The sequence below is a fragment of the Egretta garzetta genome, unplaced genomic scaffold, assembly GCF_000687185.1.
Source record: "Egretta garzetta isolate BGI_Z169 unplaced genomic scaffold, ASM68718v1 scaffold215, whole genome shotgun sequence".
NCBI classification, from domain to species: Eukaryota; Metazoa; Chordata; class Aves; order Pelecaniformes; family Ardeidae; genus Egretta; species Egretta garzetta.
This window is the reverse complement of record NW_009259719.1, coordinates 257489-265980: the sequence shown is the minus strand read 5'-3', so window position 1 is coordinate 265980 and position 8492 is coordinate 257489. Positions and strand designations below refer to the sequence as shown.

The 8492-nt window shown below is 41.9% G+C and overlaps 1 long non-coding RNA gene across 1 annotated transcript in view; it reads right to left on the bottom strand.

The window, feature by feature from the left end:
* Positions 1-8492, bottom strand: part of LOC118452324 — a 19081-nt gene that overhangs the window by 8835 nt on the left and 1754 nt on the right. Inside the window, exon 2 of the long non-coding RNA XR_004842072.1 lies at positions 2784-2977. This is a non-coding gene — a long non-coding RNA (uncharacterized LOC118452324). The remainder of the gene's footprint in view (positions 1-2783; positions 2978-8492) is intronic.

Below are 8492 nucleotides of genomic sequence, written 5' to 3'. Positions count from 1 at the left end.
TTCCTGAGCGGTGCCTGAGCCCAGAAGTCTCTGCCACGCTCTTGGGTTTCACCCTGTCTGTGCCTGTCCTCTCTGCGCGGTCACCCTGTGTCCCCTGGCCAGTCTATTGCTGCTTCTGCAGAGATGCATCTCTTGAAACAACAGGAGCTGGCCAGGTGTAATCCCAGCCTTCCTTTCCAATTCTGCACCCTCATGTGGTAAATGTCTTTACTTGTGTCAATCCACCGACCTTTAGTCTGGTGGTTCTGCTTGTTAGCAGTAGCCCTGGAGTTCAGACTTACAGGTGAGCACCTTTCACTCCTTAGTCTTGGCTCTGGTGCTGACTGTGGAAACATCTCCCCCTGTCTTCAGTTTATTCCAGGCAGAGAAGGGAGTTTCTGTGACAGGCATAGCTCTGTTACTTACCTAGGCAAGGCTGAGTATTTTCCCAAAGAATTTGTGAAATACTCTCTGAATGATCAGTGGCACAAGCATGTGACTCCAAGTCACTGGACAGCAAGCTATTTAAAAAAGCATCCACTAAATAAAAAAACAAGTCTGAAAGAGTATCTGGTGTTAGAAAGCACTTAATTTAGGGAAGTTCCTATCTCATGAGTGAGTGTCATGTCATAAGGCAATATTGCAGCGTTCCTCAAGGGTAACGCACAGAAATAGGTTCCACTTTTGTACGTGACACATGGATAATGCTATGCTAAATGTAAATGTGCTCAGATACAGGTTCAAATACCCACAGCCTGTGGTCTCTCTTTTTTTTCCCTGGCTGCTTGATCCCAGCATGACTGGGCTGTTCTGTGGATTCATACAGTCTTGTGCACTACAAGTTTCAGTTTCCCTGGTCTTGTTTTGGCATTTGTGCATTTCAGCACCTTTAAAGTAAGTTGTCTTAATTTCATGAACCTCCAATTTGTAGGATCATAGTCACTTTCCAGATGTGGATAAAATGTTTCTGTCTTTGGCATTGAAGGTTTGGTGTCTTGAAGGTGATGTGTTACCATCAAATAATATAGCTAAGCTTCTTACTTTGAGAACTGGTAGAGTAAGACTTGTTTTCCATGTCTCTGTTTTCTGCTGGGCTGGTTTAGGGAATAATATGCCAATGAAGGGCAAGAAATAACAAATGGTGATGAATTATTCCTTGTGCATCGTTGCTGTTACTTCAAAGAGCTCATCGCCTCCTTTCAAGGACTATGTGGATTTCTCAGTTTCACAAATAAGAACTTATTTTGTCTGGATCCTTTCCCTTTGACAGGTATAGGATCACACAGGAGGCCCTGTGAACTTTCTGACAGTGATTCTTATCAGAATTAAGGATTTTTAGTGAATTCCCTTGCCACTTTGCAAGGTTCTTTCACCAGCTGTTTTTCCCCTCTGTATAGTTTATATGGTCAACGAACATGATTATCTTTCCCATAATAAACTGAGCAGGATGGGTGCCTTAGCATCATTTCATGTACAGTCCTTGGCAATGGGAGCCTTACTAAGATGTGCCAGCTCAACTCTCATTCCTCTGGGAGGGCTGTTGGAGTGGCCAGCAGAGTTCACTTTAGACTTTCTCTTCATCCCTTGCTTTGCAGCTGCTGTGTGATTGCATGCAAGGTTTCCTTTTTTTTTTTTTTTCAAAAGCGCTTTCATCTTTTATGTACCTTCCCAACCTCCCCCCACCCTTCCCCAAACTATTTTTGTTTAGGGTAGGCCTTCCAGTACCCTGAAGTTTAAAATTCATACATTGAAGATATCTTGTCTAAGCTGGCAGTGGTAGGAGAGACCTGTGGACATTTAGTGACATGAACCACTATGATTATATGGGTCTTTGAAAGCTATGATGGAGATCTAGCTGGACTCCACTCCCTTATCATTTGATATCTACCTTTTCTAAAATGTATTTGCTAGTGTCATATTCTAGTGGATCAATAAAGCATATGACCTTGCTACCAGAAAAAAATACTGAATGTATATTTGATGAGACTGAATCTGCCACCTTCTAACACTTCCACATGCTGTTTGGTTTTTTTTGGATCAGCAAGAAGAGCCCAAACATCAGCTGAATGGTCCTGTAATCTTCAAGAGAAGAATCTTTGTTCCAAGCCAGGGGAGCTCTTTCTTAAAAGGCCCCTTTTGCATTTTCTTGGACGTTTTACAAATGTTGCACCTGTACATGAGAGATTCGTCTGGATATGAAACACGAACTTCAAAGTGTGCTTCCATACATCACTGAAACAAGAGCCTGGGTGTTTGATAAATCAAATGGGAGTCTAACCTGATTATACAGATACTGCGTACTGCGTAGCTGCAATGCCTATGATGCCAATTAGTTTTTCAGCCATGAACCTTTGCTAGTGGGCCTTTTCTTCAAAAGGAATTTTTATCTCCTATACTGGTCAAAATTTTTTTCAGTTGTCCACCTGCTTTTCTTTTTTTTTTTTTTTTTTTTTTTTTTTACTAAATTCCATCTAGTCTATGCAGAGTTGGGGACTACCACTCCTCCTTTAACATGCTTTACCAGGATGAATAAGATTATGTTGATTTTAGTATTTTTTTTTTTCCATTTAACAGTACAGTTTTCCCTTGGTGTAGAACATTATTCATGAAGATGCATGTTTTCTAACCATGAGGCTGGATTAGTATCTGAGGATTTGGGATCTTTCCAATGCTCCATTCTGTTCTCTCTGGCAAAACTTTTAATTTCATCCTAGTGGCAGCAAATCCAAGTGTGTGTATATATATCTTTTTTTAAAAAACAAAGGTAAAATCCAACCACAGTCAGAAAAATGTCTCCCACAAACCTGAAATCTCCTGTCCATCTTGAACTCCTTGGCTGAAATTGGAGAAGTCTTGAGCAGAGATTTTCCAGAGAGTGCTTAACTCTGCAGCAATAACCACACCAGCTTCTTGAGCCTGATCCTTCGACATCTCCACCAGTTTTCCATTTTGTAATGGCGCAGGGGAAGGCAGGAGGCAAACCTGACCTTAGTGCACTCTTATAAGCACAGCATGTCAACAAAAGACAGGAAGAAAGAGAAAACCGTTTGCAACTCAGTAGGGATCAGCAACCTTCTGAAAATGCTGTACAGTAGCAAACAAGTGATGGCCTCATGCAAATCATTACAGGCTCAAACAGGAACTTCTTGCTGATGATCTGCTCTGGTGCTCATCAAGTTTCATTTTAACAAAGCATGACTAGGTTTTCCTTGTTTGCTGGCCTGTACTGCCAGGCTGTGGGGCTTTGCCCTCATATTTGAGGGAAGGAGAAGCCCTGATGTTGACTTCAGTGGTTGCCTTTCATGCTTAAATGTTTTCAGCCTAATCTTTTATTGGCAGCAACCAAAGTCAGATGCTTAAACCTCATACGGAGACTGAATAATTGCAAAAAGGGGTCGTACCCGACTGCCTTGTGTACTCGCATGTGCCCGAGTGGTGCAAAGCCACAGACCCCAAATGTCTTTCTGTTCTGCTGGTCTTCGGCAACTTGATCCCCTCAACTGCAGCATGGTGGTAGGTCCTTTCTTACACTCATATTAATTGGTTCCCTGTGGACTCGAGATTTATATTCTGTTTTCCAAAGGCAGGTATGAAGGCTGGCTGCTCCCAGGTGCTACCACTACTGCTAAGCTGCCACTTTACATTCCCCAGATTCCAGCCTGGTGTGTCTAGGCAGATATCTCTTGGCTGTTTAAATTGAAAAACGGTAACGCTGAAATACACTGAGGTCAAACAGAAAGTCAAACAACTGCTTTGGGCTTAGAGTAAGAGAGTACCAGGGGAGAGAGATTCTGTGGGCAGCAAAGCTAAAGGAACTGGCCTTTAATTCAGTAGTGGAAACACCTCTACAGAGAGACACAGACTGAGCAGGGATATGATGTGAAAATAGGAGAAACAGGTAGCTGAAAATTCCCGATGATTCTAATTCCAGGGAAATTCCAAAGCAGGACTAGCTGTAGCACATCCAAGCTGCAGATGTGCTGAAAGTTCCGTATTTTTAGTAGTGTCTTCAAGATCTGTTCCAACGACTTTGCTGCTGTTTTTTTCCCCAACACTTTTACCAGTGAGAAAAGATAACAAAGCAGAGTTAGAAATCTGAATATTAAAATTTTCACTAACCACACATTTTCAATGGCCGTAAAGAGAAAGACAAACTGATATGAAGAAACACAGTTATTAGAGTTCACGCAATAGCATACAAATGTGAGGTAGTGAGGATGCACGGCATGGTAGGTGAAACCATGTCACTGTATAAGGAGAGATCTGGGTATAGTAACTGTTATATCTGAATGATCGTGACATGCAAGTAGAGGAAACAATGATGTTTCCGGACTCTGCGGAGAAGCAAAGTCCCTGCTTCATCCAGGCACAGCTGAACTTTGCAGCCAAGTGCTTAATGCCATACCAGGTCAGTTGGGATGTAATTGTCTGTAATCAGAACAGTCAAAAGTTACAGAGTTCACTATCTGCTAGCTGCATGACACCCAGAAATTCTTTCCAGACTTAAAAACAAGCAAAGAGACAAGTTTGAACCTGAACTTTGGGGTAATCACGCCACTCAGAAGCATAAACAAACACGGCACTGACTGGAAAATTATTCTTGAGGTGTCACTTTTGACTGATCCAGATGAGAAGTTTCCAAAGTTAGGGTCGTGACCCCAAGGAGCACTGATGGAAGAGAGGTCATGAGCCTGGAACTGAGGTTGTGGGCAGAAAATCTTGGGAACTGCTGATGTAGACAGATGAATGGTCATGTCAAGGGGCTTCCCTTGGAAACCCTTTTTCCCCTCTCCTGCCTTGGAAACAGTAACTCGAGTGAGTTTTAAAGCTGGCAAGCCTAGCCTGTTTCTAGCACACTGCTGAATTTTTAAAAGTAGATCTCTGGAAATGAGCCTAAGGTGATGGGAGCAAGGGGAGCTCTGGAGGGAAGGACGTGGGACAAAAAAGAAGAGGAGGAGAGGCAGATCTGTGGGAAGCAGGATCCACCAAGCAAAAATAAGATTCAACAGTGATGATGGGAAGAAATAGAGGCTTTTTAAGGTTGTAGTGAAGCTTTGAAGTCTAACTTGTAAGGTCAAATTCTTCTCCCAGGAGGTTCAAGGGATGTGCTTGCGCCCCTCCTCTGTGAGAAGCCCCTGGTGCTGAGGTGGGCACCCTAGTGTGGAAGCTAACCTAAATTTTGGTGGAATTAATGTGTGGCCAGAGTAAGATCTGTACGGCTAACACATGCAGAAATAAGGCAGTTGTCTTTAAGTGAGTCTCTAAATGGCCTCCTTGTAATTCTAAAGCTACCAAAGCTAGGCCCCGAATGTGTGTGTTAAGAGTAAACCACTGTTATTTAGAACTATGGTGGTTTACTTCATAATATTCATACTATGAAAAAAAGTGGAAAATACCAGCAGACCAGAAAATTAGTGTAGTTTATGTTACTAACTTTGTATCTTGTCATTTTTAAGAAAAATATTTTAAGTTCTAAGAATGATTGGTAAAGGTCTCTAAATGTTGAATATCGGAGATTTTTCATGTCAGCAGTAATAAGCAGTTGTTAGTGGTAGTTCTGGGTTAGTTCAGCCCAGACGAGGGACTCGCAGTGCCTGCACAGCTTCAAATAGCTGCTAGTTGGTTAAGCAAGTGATGCCTAACCTTCAGGCCTCTGTATCAAGGGCCCTGGGAGCTTTGCTCTTGAAGGCACCTAATTTTGTAGGATGCTCCAGACTGAATTTGTGGGTAAGACTCAATTAAGACTTTTATGTGCATATCTGTCTCTGAAGTGCAGAAACAATTTTAATGAAGCCATTGAGATCATTCAAGTATAAAGTTACAGGCATGTTTCAGACGTGACCAGATTTGGTGCAGAACCAGCCCTTATCTCCAGCTCTGGTGACCCAGTCTGGACCAGTCTCCACAAGTTTCTTTTCAGGGTTTAAAACCAAGCCTTTGGTTTGTTTGAGAAATTCGAGGTTTTATTTTCATAATTACCTTTAGTTTTGGAGCTGCCCTTAAGGCTATTTGGAATCCATTGAAACGTGCTGAACTCTAAACCAGAGGTTTCTGTATTTCGTGTCAAATGCACAGAAATCAAGTATGAGGTTTCTGCTTCAATCATGTGGAAGTTTGTTTTAACTTCCAAAGCATACTGTGTTTTCTTTAAAGAAACTGGTAACTCTGGTTAATGCTGAGCTCATTTCAGGCAGGCTGGTTTTTCACATCAAAGCATGTGACTTTAATTTCCCAAACATTTCCCCGAATACCTTTTTTCAGTCTGCAAAATAATCCATGGGGAAAAAAAGTACAGATCTCATCACGATGCTTGAAATTGTCATACTTCACATGTGCACTAGTACCGTGCAAGGTAAAGAAAGGGTCTAGGGGCATGTTACAGGATATTCAAGGCCAACTTGTGCCATGACTCAGGTGACTGTTGGCTTTAGCACAGTAATAATCTAGCCCTATAGCTGACTCATCCCTCTCTTTAGGTACACTTTATCTCCAATGTACTTCTGTTAGTAGATTTGTTTAGTTTTTTTCCTTGGTACTATCTGTAAACATCTTGAGATACATGGCATCCTCTTTGCAGGGAAATTTTTCTAGAGGACTGGCAGGAATTTTTGATTCTCACATGCAGGCTTAACCATTCTCATTGTTAGTTCTTCCTCCTACTGCTGATTATATAGCTCATCTCTGTGATGGCACCCTTAAAATAAATTACCAAGTCTAAATGTTGGTTGTTGATACATAGTGTAAGGACTCATTCTTATCCTCCTAATGGAGCTCCTAGATACCAAAGGGAATTCCTGGACCAAAAAAAAACCCCAACCCCAAACTTTTCAGCCTATCAAAAATCTGTAAGCCTTCAGAATAAGTCCTTTACCCAAAATGTAATGCTCTCAGTTGAAAGCCAGGCATGATAAAAATGACAGATGAAAAACATGAAAAAATAAACAAGGGGCTCTTTTTGCTACAGGCTATTACAGAGTGTAGCTGTAGGAACAGATCAGTTCACATAATGAAGTGCCTTTGGAGTATAAGTTTTCTGCTTGTAGACAGCAGACCTTTTTTTGTATTTCTGTACTAAGAGGGCTTCTCCCAATAAGATTAAAGGTCATAGCTCCTTGTATGTGAATGTGACATACGATTTTTTTACCAAGATACTCTTTGAAGCAAACATCCTAGGGCCTTCCAAGTTGGCGAGTTGATGCTGATTTCTGAGTCATCTCAGCCCAAAACATTATTTTGTATTTTTACAATGTTTTGGGCTGTAGAGGGAACATCAGCCATCTTATCTGACTGATGCTATCGGGTGCTTTCCATTAGTTTCCTAATGTATATCCAAGAGACAGCTAGACACGCACTAAGTCTGGATGTGAATGGCACTGAAATTAAGTGGGATTTATTTTAGTTTATCGGAAAGGTGGAGCAGCTCAGCTTCTGTAGCAGGATAAGGCCTTGACAAGTTCTTTTAAGCTTAAACTTTATGTAATATGTGTCATCTCATTTGTTGCTTTCCTCATCTCCCCTCTCTTTTTCTCTTCCCTGTATATTGCCATGTTTTCTTAGTTTATACAAACATGTGCTGCTATGTATAGATTTTTCTGCTGTGGCTGGTCCAGTGGTGGAACTGGGCAGACTCATGGCAGATCCAGGCATGGGCAGTATTCTCAACACAGAGACCATCTGTGAAACAGTCTGGGTGGGGTCTAATGTGTGTCATGGTTTCTGTTGCATTGTTTCTAATTTTCTATAATAGTGACCACTAATTAATAACCTCTTAGCTAGTTCTGAGAGTTATTCTGGAATGTGGCCTTTATTAATAGGGTATTGATAAATGGCAGGGGGAGTCACTTCCAGTCCTGCACTCCTTCAAGGAATCCTCTAACGATGCCCAATACTTCTTGGTGCTGCATAATATCTACTTCTGAATTCCAGCTGCAGCTAAGGTTTTCTTTTTTTGTCCTGTTGGAGTTGCTGAGATTGTGTCATTTGATGGGGGACTGTTCAAAGAAGAAATACTAAAATATGTTGAACAAAAGTATATCTAAAGTTGTCGTGGTTTAACCCAGCTGGCAACTAAGCACCACGCAGCTGCTCGCTCGCTCCCCCCTCCCTCAGTGGGATGGGGGAGAGAATCAGGAAGGGGAAAAAAAAGTTAGAGCCGTGGGCTGAGATAAAGACAGTTTAATAAGAGAAAATAATAATAGTAATAATGAGAATGGTAACAGAATATACAGAATATAAAAAACAAATGATGCACAATGCACTTGCTCACCACCCACCGACTGATGCCCAGCCTGTCCCGAGCTGTGATCAGTCCCCGAGCAGCGATTGCTCTCCCCACAACCGACCGACCAACTAATCCCCCCCCCGAGCATGACGTTATAAGGTATAGAATAGTTCTTTGGTCAGTTTGGGTTAGCTGTCCTAGCTGTGCTCCCTCCCAGCTTGTTATGCACCTGGCCAAGCAGGAGAAGCTCAAAAAGTCCTTGAGTAGTCTGAGCATTACTTGGCAACAACTA